Source organism: Anolis carolinensis, chromosome 3, assembly GCF_035594765.1.
Source record: "Anolis carolinensis isolate JA03-04 chromosome 3, rAnoCar3.1.pri, whole genome shotgun sequence".
Classification (NCBI taxonomy): Eukaryota; Metazoa; Chordata; class Lepidosauria; order Squamata; family Dactyloidae; genus Anolis; species Anolis carolinensis.
The window spans coordinates 29,284,253-29,297,257 of record NC_085843.1 but is presented as its reverse complement, the minus strand read 5'-3'; the positions used below and the strand labels follow the sequence as shown (position 1 = coordinate 29,297,257).

The following is a 13,005-nucleotide window of genomic DNA, read 5'->3' as shown; positions in this document are numbered from 1 at the left end:
CAGTGGTCTACAAGGATTCCATCCCCCTGACCAGGTGCCCCATCCCGCAGTCAACCTTGTTTGAATGTGTCCACCTGAGGGTGGGTGACCGGGACAGATTAGGGATTCTGCTAGTGTACCGACCACCCCGCTGCACTACAGTCTCCCTGCCTGAGCTAGCGGGGATGGTCTCGGGCCTGGCGTTGGAGTCCCAGCGGCTTATTGTGCTGGGGGACTTCAATGTCCATGCGGAGGCCACCCTGACTGGCGCAGCTCAGGACTTCATGGCCACCATGGCAACCATGGGGCTGTCCCAATTGGTATCTGGTCCCACCCACAGAGCAGGGCACACACTTGACTTGGTTTTCTGCCAGGGATGGGAGGAAGGTGGTGGTGTGGAGGAGCTCACCATCACTCCTTTGCCATGGACCGACCATCACCTGATCAGGTTTAGACTCGCTGTGCCCCCCAACCTCCGCAGGGGTGGAGGACCTAATAAAATGGTCCGCCCCCGGAGGCTTATGGATCCGGATGGATTCCTGACGGCTCTTGGGGAGTTTCCCGCTGCCTCGGTTGGTGATCCTGTCGATGCTCTGGTTGCCCTCTGGAACAAGGAGGCGACTAGGGCAATAGACACGATTGCTCCGGAACGTCCCCTCTCGAGTACCCGAGCTAAACCATCTCCTTGGTTCACCGAGGAGTTGGCAGCGATGAAGCGAAAGAAGAGGGGTCTAGAGCGCGTGTGGCGTTTGAAGCAGAACGAACCAGACCGAGCACGGCTGTGCCTTTATTTAAAGGCATACGCCGCGGCAATAGATGCTGCTAAGAATGTTTTCTTTGCAGCTAATATTGCGTCCGCAAAGAACCGTCCGGCAGAGCTGTTCCGAGTTGTTAGAGGTTTGTTGAATCCCATCTCTCAAGATGGGATCCCTGACAACTCGGCAGCCCGCTGTGAAGCATTTGCTCAGTTCTTTGCGGACAAAGTCGCTCTGATCCGCTCTAGCTTTGACACCATATTAATGGCAGCTTCCGAGGATGTAACACGAGCTCCTGCTTGTCCTATTTTGATGGATTCATTTCAATTGGTTGAGCTCGAGGATGTGGACAAGGTGCTTGGAGAGGCAAAGGCTACCACATGCATCCTAGACCCCTGCCCATCCTGGCTGGTGAGAGAAGCCAGAGGGGGATTGGCCGAGTGGGTGAAGGTGGTGGTGAATGCCTCCCTTCGGGAAGGCATTGTTCCAGCGAGCCTTAAATTGGCTGTGATCAAACCGCTGTTGAAGAAGCCATCACTAGATCCCACTCAATTGGACAGCTATCGGCCTATTTCCAATCTCCCCTTTTTGGGCAAGGTCCTGGAACGTGTGGTGGCTGCGCAACTCCAGGCATTCTTGGTTGACACTGATTTTCTGGATCCGGCGCAGTCTGGCTTCAGGCCGGGGCATGGCACCGAGACAGCCTTGGTCGCCTTAGTCGATGATCTACGCCGGGAACTGGACAGGGGGAGTGTGTCCCTGCTGGTTCTGCTGGACCTCTCAGCGGCCTTCGATACCGTCGATCACGGTATCCTTCTGGGACGCCTCGCAGGAATGGGACTTGGAGGTACTGTTCTGCAGTGGCTCCACTCATTCCTGGAGGGTCGGTCCCAGATGGTGTCATTGGGGGACGCCTGCTCGGCCCCACAACCGTTGACTTGTGGGGTCCCGCAGGGGTCAGTACTGTCCCCCATGTTGTTTAACATCTACATGAAGCCGTTGGGAGAGATCATTCGGAGTTTCGGGGTCCGGTGTCATCTGTACGCAGATGATGTCCAGCTCTGTCACTCCTTCCCACCTGTCACTAAGGAGGCTGTCCAGGTCCTGAACCGGTGTCTGGCCGCTGTGTCGGACTGGATGAGGGCTAACAAATTGAAACTGAATCCAGACAAGACAGAGGTCCTTCTGGTCAGTCGCAGGGCTGAACGGGGAATAGGGTTACAGCCTGTGTTGGACGGGGTCGCACTCCCCCTGAAGACACAGGTTCGCAGTCTGGGGGTTCTCTTGGACTCATCGCTGAGCCTGGAGCCTCAGGTTTCAGCGGTGGCCGGGAGAGCCTTCGCACAACTCCGCCTTGTGCGCCAGCTGCGCCCGTTCCTTGGGAGGTCTGACTTGGCCACGGTGGTCCACGCTCTGGTTACAGCTCGTTTGGATTACTGCAACGCGCTCTACGTGGGGCTGCCTTTGAAGACGGCCCGGAAGCTCCAGCTAGTACAACGGGCGGCAGCCAGATTAATAACTGGGGCGGCTTACAGGGAGCGTACTACCCCCCTGCTAAGCCAGCTCCACTGGCTGCCAATATGCTACCGAGCCCAATTCAAAGTGCTGGTTTTGACCTACAAAGCCCTAAACGGTTCTGGTCCAATTTACCTGTCCGAACGCATCTCCTCCTATGAGCCCACGAGAACCTTAAGATCATCCGGGGAGGCCCTGCTCTCGATCCCACCGGCCTCACAAGCACGGCTGGTGGGGACGAGAGACAGGGCCTTCTCGGTGGCGGCCCCTCGGCTGTGGAACTCCCTCCCCAGTGACATCCGGCAGGCTCCATCCCTTTTGGGGTTCAGGAAGAAGCTGAAGACCTGGCTATGCGCGCAAGCGTTTAATGAATGAACTCAGTTAGCATTGACATGGATCGGATTAAGGCTTTTGCACAAGGTCTGATGGATGATTGGTATATATATTTGGTGTTGCATTGTTTTAAATCTTATATATTGTATTTTATTATGTTATTTAATTATTTTAACTGTTTTATTCTTATTTTATTGTATTATGATGTACTGGTAGTGATCCTACCAGTTGTGTAAGCCGCCCTGAGTCCCCTCGGGGAGAAGGGCGGGGTAGAAATATTGGAAATAAAATAAAAATAAAAATAAATGTCTTTGAAGATTCTTTTAATATGGACAAACCACAACCACTGTGTCAGTGAAAGAGATGTGATTTCCCCTTCCCCTGGCACCAGGAGTGCATTCACACTGGCACTTTCATCAAGGAAACAGCAATATCAAGTGATGACTTACATTTATCAAACTGCCTTCACCAAATAATATATGCATAACTTTCAATTCATCTCACTGTTTCTCTAACACGGTAAACCAATACATGCCCTTTTATAACATACACACACATAAAAAATAAAAATTCAGTATTTAGAGGCAATTCACATATCCAGATATTTAATGAGATATCAAACATGCATATATCAAGAGGAAAGAAACTCAAATCTGGTTGACTTGGAAATGGGACGAGGGGGAGGAATGAACCTCAAACTAACATGGTCCCGGTATAGCTACCCTTTTATACTTAGTAGGAAACTCCATTGTATTCAGTGAGATTTACTTCCAAGAAGGCATGTCAAGAGAATGATGCTGTAGGTTAGGCAATGAGACCATATTGGGAAATGAAAGCATATGAAGACATGCTGAAATGTATATGAAAATGATGCATGTAATAAACATGATCTAGAAATGATTACAGAAGAAAACTACCGTATATACTCGAGTATAAGCTGACCCGAATATAAGCCAAGGCACCTAATTTTACCACAAAAAACTGGGAAAAGTTATTGGCTCGAGTATAAGCCAAGGGTGGGAAATGCAGCAGCTACTGGTAAATTTCAAAAATAAAATTACATACCAATAAAATTACATTAATTGAGGCATCAGTGGGTTAAATGTTTTGAATATTTACTGTATTTCAAAGAAAAATAGTAAACTAACTCTATAAGTGGAAAAGCAACAATAACTTTATAATCATCATCATCATCATCAATAACAGCTTCATTTGTACCCTGCCCTATCTATCTCCCCCTGGGGACTCAGGCCAGCTTCCAACATAGTAACAGGCAAACATATAATGCCTACATAAATAATGCAGAGCTAGATATAGATCTATCATTATATATACTGTCAAGAGTCATAAACACAGAAAGTATCCTTGAAACACTTCACTTATCAGTGTTTCAAGAGTAGTTTGGACAAAAATAACTCAAAAACAAGCCACGCTATTTTCCCATGCTGGCATTCAATAAAAACTAAAAGACGCTTCAATTCAGCTTTGGAGAACAAATAGAGTTGACTGCAAGAAAATATGCAAAATAAACGAAGGCTTGAAACCTTCCAGAAGCTGCAGAGTATAACTGAAAGTGCAAAAGCCTCTTTTGGCTTCAAACCGTTTCTGAAAACAGACAGCCGGCTCTGCGGATTTAAAGAAAAACAGCAAACTGGCTTGAAAACAAACAAACTAGAAGAGCAGTAAACTGCTTCCACGGTGCAGATAAAGCCGAAAGCTTCAAAGGGATGATGAATAGCCGTTGTCAGGAGAATCCAAGGTCAGGTCAGGAGGCAGCAGCAAATTCCGAAAGGCAAACCAGTAGTCAGAAGCCGGGAGTAGTCGTCAGTCAGAGGGCGTAGACAAAAGCCAGGTCAAATTCAATCCAAAGTCCGAAGAGGGTGCAGTCATCCAAACCAGGTCCACGATAAGACAGAGCGAGAGCCAAGCCAGATGGTATCAGCAGATCCGAATCACAGTCCAAGTCCAGTCTTCACGGAAACACAGAGATCCCAATGGCGCCTCAGCAACACCTTGCCACACGCAAAGTGCAGTGGCCAAACATTCCCATTTTATTCCCCTTCCTCCTGGGTGACCAAACACTCACACCCAAACACCAGGTGTCCCAAATCTACTCAGAGTCCGAACTCCACACAGCTAGAGCTCGTGGATCCAGAGTACCTAGCAATTCGTCGGAGTCCCAATCATCCTGCCCACACTTAGCCCCATGAACACTTAAAGAACCATCCTCCCTTCTCCAAGCATCCCAAGTGGGATCAGCTCCTGCAGAAACCCCAGGTTCAGTAGTATCCATAGGCCCCAAATCCCCAGACATCTCCGGTGGCTGTGCCCATTCAGTGCCCACTTCCCCAGCCACCACCTGTTCCTCAGCATCCATTTCCCCAAACTCCCCATCTGAATCTTCCTCAGAAGATCCCCCATATAGCTCTCTAAGTCGCTTCCTGCGCAACTCCTCCAGTGAACCCTCATCGCAAGGGTTTTTTCTTCCTCTTCGAATCCCATCACCATCAACCATAATCCCCGTTGGCGCAGTCACAACATATACTAATTTCACATTTGTATTTCCCCCTGAAACCTTTGCAAATCCTCTCTCTATGTGCATTTTCCTCCTGCAATATTCCCCTAAAAACAACTTTGTCCTCTTTTCTCCTGCCCTTTTCCACCTCTTTTCTTTCTCCCTTTTTCAAACTCTAAAAGTAGCCAGAAAGGGCTTTTTAAAACTTCTCTCCCCCTCCCAAAAAAAATCACCTCATTTTTGTTTCCTTAGGAATAAAAAGAAATACACACCTTCTGTTGTTCTCTTTTCCCTCCTTCCCTCCCTTTGGACTCAAATGTTCTTGCAATAGTAGTAGTAGTAGTAGTAGTAATGAATCATGCAAATGTGCAAGAATATCTTTTTTTTTCTTCCCCTTCTGCCCATGCAATCTGGCTTGCAAGGGTTTCTCTCACACGCTCCTTTCGTTTTTGGAAAACATTCACTTCTTGTCTCTGTCTCTCTCTCTCTCTCAAAAAAAAAAAAAAATAACCAGCTTGGGAGGAGAAGCAGAGGAGGGAGGTTTTGGAAAAGAAAACATACTGTGGCCTCCAGGCTCTGCTGCTGGCTTGACCTTGACCCGAATATACGCTGTGGGAGGCTTTTTCAGCTCATAAATAAAGGCTGAAAAACTCAGCATATCTTTGAGTATATACGGTATATGGGTGAATAAGTCAGAAGCACATGAAATAAGCCAAGGAGGAACGAAAATAATGACTTTTAAGATGGATCTACACTCTGAGGATGCCTGCCATAGATGTGGGCGAAACGTCAAGAGAGAATACTACTGGAACATGGCTATACAGCCCAGAAAACACACAACAACCCTGCGTTGTCGATGGCTTTCATGGTTGGAATTACTGGGATGTTGTGAATTTTCCAGGCTGTATGGCTATGCTACAGAAGCATTCTCTCCTGATGTTTCGCCCACATCTATGGCAGGCATCCTCGGAGGTTGTGAGATCTTTTGGGAACTAGGCTGGTGGGGTTTATATATCTGTGGAAGGTCCAGGGTGGGAGAAAGAACTCTAGTTAGTTTGAGGCAAGTGTGAATGTTGCAATTGGCCCCCTTGATTAGCATTGAATAGCCTTGCAGTTTCAAAGCATGGCTGCCTCCTGCCTGGGGGATTTTTTTTGTTGGGAGGCGTTAGCTGGCCCTGATTGTTTCTTGTCTGGAATTCCCCCTTTTTTTGTAATATTGTTCTTTATTTTTCTGTTGAAATTGTCCACATGCTTGTGGATTTCAATGGCTTCTCTGTGTAGTCTGACATGGTGGTTGTTAGAGTGGTCAAGGCTGATGAACAAACTGATGAAGAAACACAACCTATAAACCACTAAGAAACTCCAACAAATGCTACGTTCAGCAAAGTCTAAGAGGGATCCTCTCACCTCTGCAGGAGTCTACCGTATACCATGCAGCTGTGGAAGAGTGTACATAGGGATCTCCAAATGCAGCATTGCCCATTCACAAATCAAGGAACATGAAAGTCACTGCAGACTGATTCAACTAGAGAAGTCAGTCAGCAGAGCACTGGATGAACCAATCTGGACACAGCATATTATTTGAGAACACAGAAATGCTGGAACATTCTAAAATCAGGACAGTAAATAAGGAACAAAACTCAGAAAATGGGAATTCTAGACAGGAAACAATCAGGGCCAGCTAACATTTCCCAATAAAGGATTCCCCCAGGCAGGTAGCAGCCAGGCTTTGAAGCTGCAAGATCATTCAATGCTAATCAAGCTGGCCAATTGCAACATTCTTGCTTCAAAAAAGAGAAGAGCTCTTTCTCCCACCCTGGACATTCTACAGATATCTAAACCCTACTTGTCTAGTTTCCAACAGACCTCCCAACCTCTGAGGATGCCTGCCAGAGATGTGAGCAAAATGTCAGGAGAGAAGTCTTCTGGAACATGGCCATACAGCCTAGAAAAGTCACAGTAAACCACTGTAGAATTATTTCAGTTTGACAGTACAGTGGAGTCTCACTTATCCAACATAAACAGGCCGGCAGAACGCTGGATAAGCGAATATCTTGGATAATAAGGAGGGATTAAGGAAAAGCCTATTAAACATCAAATTAGATTATGATTTTACAAATTAAGCACCAAAACATCATGTTATACCATAAATTTGACAGAAAAACTAGTTCAATACGCAGTAATTCTATGTAGTAATTACTGTATTTATGAATTTAGCACCAAAATATCACAATGTATTGAAAACATTGACTACAAAAATGCGTTGGATAATCCAGAACGTTGGATAAGTGAGACTCTACTGTACTTTAACTGCTATGGTTCAGTGCTATAGAATCTGAGAGTTGTTTTGTGCGGCACCCACACTCTTTGGCAGCGAAGGGGGAAGACCTAGTGAAACTACAACTCCTATGTTACTAGAGCATTCTTTGGCAGTTGAAGTGGTGTCAAACTGCATGGAATCTACAGTATTGATGCAACTTGGACCCTTCAGGTGTTTTGGACTTCAACTCCCACAATTCCTAATAGCTTACCGGCTGTTGAAGTCCAAAACATCTGGAGGGCCCAAGTTTGCCCATGCCTGGGCTAGAGAGAACAACTTCTGGGAGTTGAAGTCCAGATGTTTTGGACTTCAACTCCTAGAAGCCGCAGATGCCTTTTCCAATGATGAGCGATTGTGGAAAATGAAATCAAAAACACCTACAAGACCAGAGTTTGGGAAACAGCGCTGTAGATGGGGAGGCTTTTGACACAACACCAACGGAACACATGCAAGACAGTTCACTGAAATAACACCCGGACAGAAACGGGATGTGAGTTTGCTGAAAAGTTGCATGCAATACGAGTAAGACCCTGAAAGAAAAGACACAGGGAAAGAGTCGCGTCTGAGAGCCCACCTTGAAGGAGAGGAGCCGGCGAGGCATTGATTTCCTTAGCCTTTCTAAAAAAGGGACCAAAAAAAAAAACATCAGATAGTGCCCTTCTTGAAGAGCCGGGAGGGAACAGAGAGAATCTATTTATTGCAATATATATAGCTCCTTTCTCATGAAAGGAGAGCAGCACTCAATATTCCCTCTCACCAAGGAGTGTCTGCCTGAGTGCGGGTGCAATCCTTAGGGTTTTTACTTATAGATATACCCCAAAAGAAGCTCAGCCGCTCTTGCTCTCTGGTCAGGATAGCAAAAGGGAGTCGGAAGGCAAGAAGCATCGGCGCAAGTGGGGTTTACCTGTGGCGGCTGCTTCAGCTCCCCTCCTTCTTGGGAGCCTTTGCCTTCCCCTTCCTTGGCGAGGCAGCCCAGCCCTTCTCCGTTTCCCCTTTGGACGGAAGGCGAGGACTGTGCGGAGCTGGGAAGACTCTCCTTGGGTTCTTCCCTCGCCCCTTGGGAGAAAAAGAGGGTTGGAGGACAGCAAGCCCTTTCTCAGCTCCCGCCCGCCTTCTTTTGTCTCTTCGCCAGCCTTCCTCGCTCTTTCTCCAGCCTCCTCCTTCCCCGCACAAGGCAGGCGGTCTGGGCTGGAAGGAATGGGATGCCTGGCCTCAGCTCCCTCTTCTCATTGGCAGGGGGACGGGGAGAGGAACATAACTGGTTTCTCCATAGCTCACAACCTCTGAGGATGCCTGCCACAGATGTGGGAGAAACGTCAGGAGAGAATACTTCTAGAACATGGCCATACAGCCCGGAAAACATACAACAACCCTGTGATCCCGACCATGAAAGCCTTCCACAACACATTGCCATCAGAAAACTGCCCAGTTAGAAGGCACCCCAAGGGCCACCCGACCTCGTTGCTATTTCATTACAATGGGCCAAAGTTCCCCTTCATCTATATATATAAAAGAGTGATGGCATCACGGCAGCGAACAAAACAAGAAAAGTAAACACCCCACAACCTCGAAAATTGACATTACAACCCCTCATCCATGCCTCTAGGTTGATACAACAAAAAGAAAAGAAAAATAAAGTCCTAATTAGAGGGAGAGGAATAATTGTTTTTATCCAATTGCTGCCAGTTAGAAGGCTAAGCTCCGCTCACTTGGTCTCCTAGCAACCCACTCAGCCCAGGGGACCCTTTACCTTAACTACCCTGTTTCCCCGAAAATAAGACAGGGTCTTATATTAATTTTTGCTCCCAAAGATGCACTAGGTCTTATTTTCAGGGGATGTCTTATTTTTCCATGAAGAAGAGCTCACATTTATTGTTGAACAACAAAATGAACATTTATTATATACTGTAAAGTAGTTGTCATCACAAACCAGCATAACAGACAAACTATGAATCCTATCAAGAATTTCTTGTTACTACCATTATTTACATGTACAACAATTTATGGTACCTCTTGCAATTTAGGTTTCACAAGGTTTCCACGCTGATTTCTCTCTATTCTAGTTTCAATGTAGTCATGAATGATGAATAATATAATATACTATAATAATAATATGATAATATAATAATAATATAATGATATACAATATATTAATGAGATATTATAATATAGGATATAATAATAACAGAAAATGATAATAATATGGTATTAATAGGATAATATAAAATGGAATATAATAATAATAACAGAATATGCTAATAAAAATAAAATAATAATATGATAATATAATAGAATAATAGTATAGAATATAATGATATAAAATATATTAATAGGGTAATATAAAATGGAATTTAATAATAACAGAATAATAATATAATAATATGAAAATATAATAGAATAATAATATAATAATAATATAATGATATAATGATAATAGAAAAATATAATATAATGATTTAAAATATATTAATAGGATAATATAATAATGGGATATAATAATAGTAACAGAATATGATGATAATAATATGGTAATAGAATAATAGTATAAAATAATCAGTTTCATGGCATAGGATAGGAAGATGAGAGGAGAATCCCAATGCGTCCTGTACCTTTAAGGAGCGAAGCCTTGGGGACGAGTGGAAAGCCCTCTTCCTTCCTTCCCTCCCACCCTCCCTTGCCCGGGCTCCAGGAGCCAATCAGAAGCCTCTGGGAAGCAAGGCAGCATGGCCAGGAGAGAGACGGAAGGAAGGAAGAAACGGCAGCAGCCACGGAAGGTTTTTCAAGCCTCGGCTGGGGGACAGGCAAGGAAAGGCCAGCCAGGGAGGCACAGAAAGCAAGCACTTTCCCTCCCTCCGGTGTATGAACGAGTGCTGCTTCTGCCCTGCAGCCATGCTTCCCAATGGAACTCTGCTGCAGCCTTAGTTGCTAGGTCTTACTTTCAGGGGAGGCCTTATATTTGGCAATCCCCCCAAACCCCTGCTAGGTCTTATTCTTTGGGGAGGTCTTATTTTCGGGGAAACACGGTACCACCAATTCCTCAATACTTTATTTCCCATACCACCATACTTCGCCACAGCAACGCGTGGCTGGGCACAGCTAGTAATTCATATTGGAAAAGATGCTGCACTGAAGATGGTGTTGGAAGAGACCATAAGGGGCATTCAACCTCCTATGTTATTACATTACAGTGCCACAAAGATCACAAGGGACATTCAACTTCCTATGCCGTTTCATTACAATACCACCAAAGCAAGGCTTTCCTAAGTGAACCTATCACACAGCGAAGCCCGTAGCCAAGGGGGTGGTTTAGGGGTTCAAACCACCCCCAATTTTTTTTTTTTATAAAAGGTAAAAGTTTTCCCTTGAATCATAGAATCGTAGAGTTGGAAGAGACCTCTCGGGCCATCCAGTCCAACCCCCTGCAAGAAGCAGGAAAATTGCATTTAAAGCACCCCCGACAGATGGCCATCCAGCCTCTGCTTAAACGACATTAAGTCTAGTCATGTCCAACTCTGGGGGTCGGTGCTCATCTCCATTTCTAAGCTGAAGAGCCGGCATTGTCCATATTTATTTATTTACAGTATTTATATTCCATCCTTTTTACCCCGAAGGAAACTCAGGATGGATCACAATTTAGATATACAGTAGAGTCTCACTTATCCAACATTTGCTTATCCAACGTTCTGGATTATCCAATGCATTTTTGTACTCAATGTTTTCAATACATCATGATATTTTGGTGCTAAATTCGTAATTACTATATAGCATTACTGCGTATTGAACTACTTTTTCTGTCAAATTTGTTGTATAACATGATGTTTTGGTGCTTAATTTGTAAAATCATAACCTAATTTGATGTTTAATAGACTTTTCCTTGATCCCTCCTTATTATCCAACATATTCGCTTATCCAATGTTCTGCCGGCCCGTTTATATTGGATAAGTGAGACTCTACTGTATATGGCAAACATTCAATGCCATTAGACATACAACATACAGACAGAGACAGAGACACAGAGGCAATTTAACATTTTCCAGCTTCCGGCTTTATGAGGGTATGCTCGATTCTGGCCACAGGAAGAGCTACTGCTTCATCATCCATTTGTGACACTGAGTCCTTGATGGAGTACTTCCTCATTCTTCCGCACGCTGCTGGACTTTTTATGGTGTCGTAAATTAGTTAAATTAGCCTCCCCGCATAAAACAGTACTTATGTTTCCTACTCGACAGATGCAACTGTCTTTCGGGTTGCTTAGGTCAACAATGAGCTAGGTTATTTAATGGTCGGGCACTTAATCCAACCTGGGCTGGCTTCAAACTCATGACCTCTCAGTCATTAGTGATTTATTGCAGTTGGCTATTAACCATTTATGCCACAGCCCGGCCCGTAGACACCTCCAAAGGTATGTGGCCAGCATGACTGCATGCCAAGTATATGAGAAGGAAAAATTAGTGTCCCCCCAGAACTGCAAGCACTATCTCAACCACATTTTGATTGTTTACATTGTAATTATTACTTACCTTTCTACCAATTTACATTGAAATAGCAGTAATAGAGGACATAGTGGAAGCGATCATAGTGGAAGCCCTGCCAAAATGTGATAAACAGCAGGCAAAACCTAAGGAGAGAGAGGGGGGGGGGGGCGGCGGATTTGATCTGGATAGCAGGTGAAAACTGAAGAAAATGTGGAAACGGAGGTGTCTCCCACTGGTTCCAATGTTTCTCAACCTGGGGGTCGGGACCCCTGGGGGGTTGCAAAGGGGGTCCAATGGGGTCACCAAATACCATTATTTTCTGTTGCTCATGGGAGTTCTATGTGGGAAGTCTGGCCCAATTTGATCATTGGTGGGGTTCCTTGATTGTAGTTGAACTATAAATCCCAGCAACTACAACTCCCAAATGTCAAGGTCTATTTTCCCCAAACTCCACCAGTGTTCACATTTGGGCATATTGAGTATTTGTACCAAGTTTGGTCCAGATCTATCATTGTTTGAGTCCACAGTGCTCTCTGGATGTAGATGAACTACAACTCCCAAACTTCCACCAAACCCTTCCAGTATTTCCTGTTGGTCATGGGAGTTCTGTCTGCCACGTTTGGTTCAATTCCATTGTTGGTGGAGTTCTGAATGCTCTTTGATGGTAGGTGAACTATAAATCCCAGCAACTACAACTCCCAAATGGCAAAATCACTCCCCCACAACCTCACTTGTATTCAAATTTGGGTCTATCGGGTATTTGTGCCAAATTTGGCCCAGTGAACGAAAATACATCCTGCTTATCAGATATTTACATTACAATTCATAACACTAGCAGAATGACAGTTATGAAGTAGCAACAAAAATAATTTTATGGTTGAGGGTCACCACAACATGAGGAACTGAATTAAGGGGTTACATCATTAGGAAGGTTGAGAACCACTGCTCTAATCCAAGTCTTGCCAAAGAAACAATGAAACAAGAGCAAAGAGAAGAAGCTGTGTCAATGTTAGACCTTGGACTTTATATGAACAAGACTGCTTCTCATGACCAAGTGAAAGCTCAGCTAATGCAAAATTGCCAGGATATGTATTTCCTTTAGATAAGAAGAGG

The 13,005-nt window shown here is 44.9% G+C and overlaps 1 protein-coding gene across 8 annotated transcripts in view; it reads right to left on the bottom strand.

The window, feature by feature from the left end:
• The window catches only part of sgcg (sarcoglycan gamma), a 41,026-nt gene extending 32,020 nt beyond the window's left edge, over positions 1-9,006 (bottom strand). For 3 of the 8 annotated variants that reach the window (XM_062974641.1, XM_062974643.1, XM_062974644.1), the window contains exon 1: positions 8,322-8,628. The gene's annotated coding sequence lies outside the window, so the exon portion shown is untranslated. Of the gene's footprint in view, positions 1-7,991; positions 8,036-8,321 lie in introns of all 8 variants that reach the window. The other 5 variants (XM_062974642.1, XM_062974640.1, XM_062974646.1 and 2 more) reach the window with 5 other exon arrangements.
• Between the last annotated feature and the right edge of the window lie 3,999 nt (positions 9,007-13,005).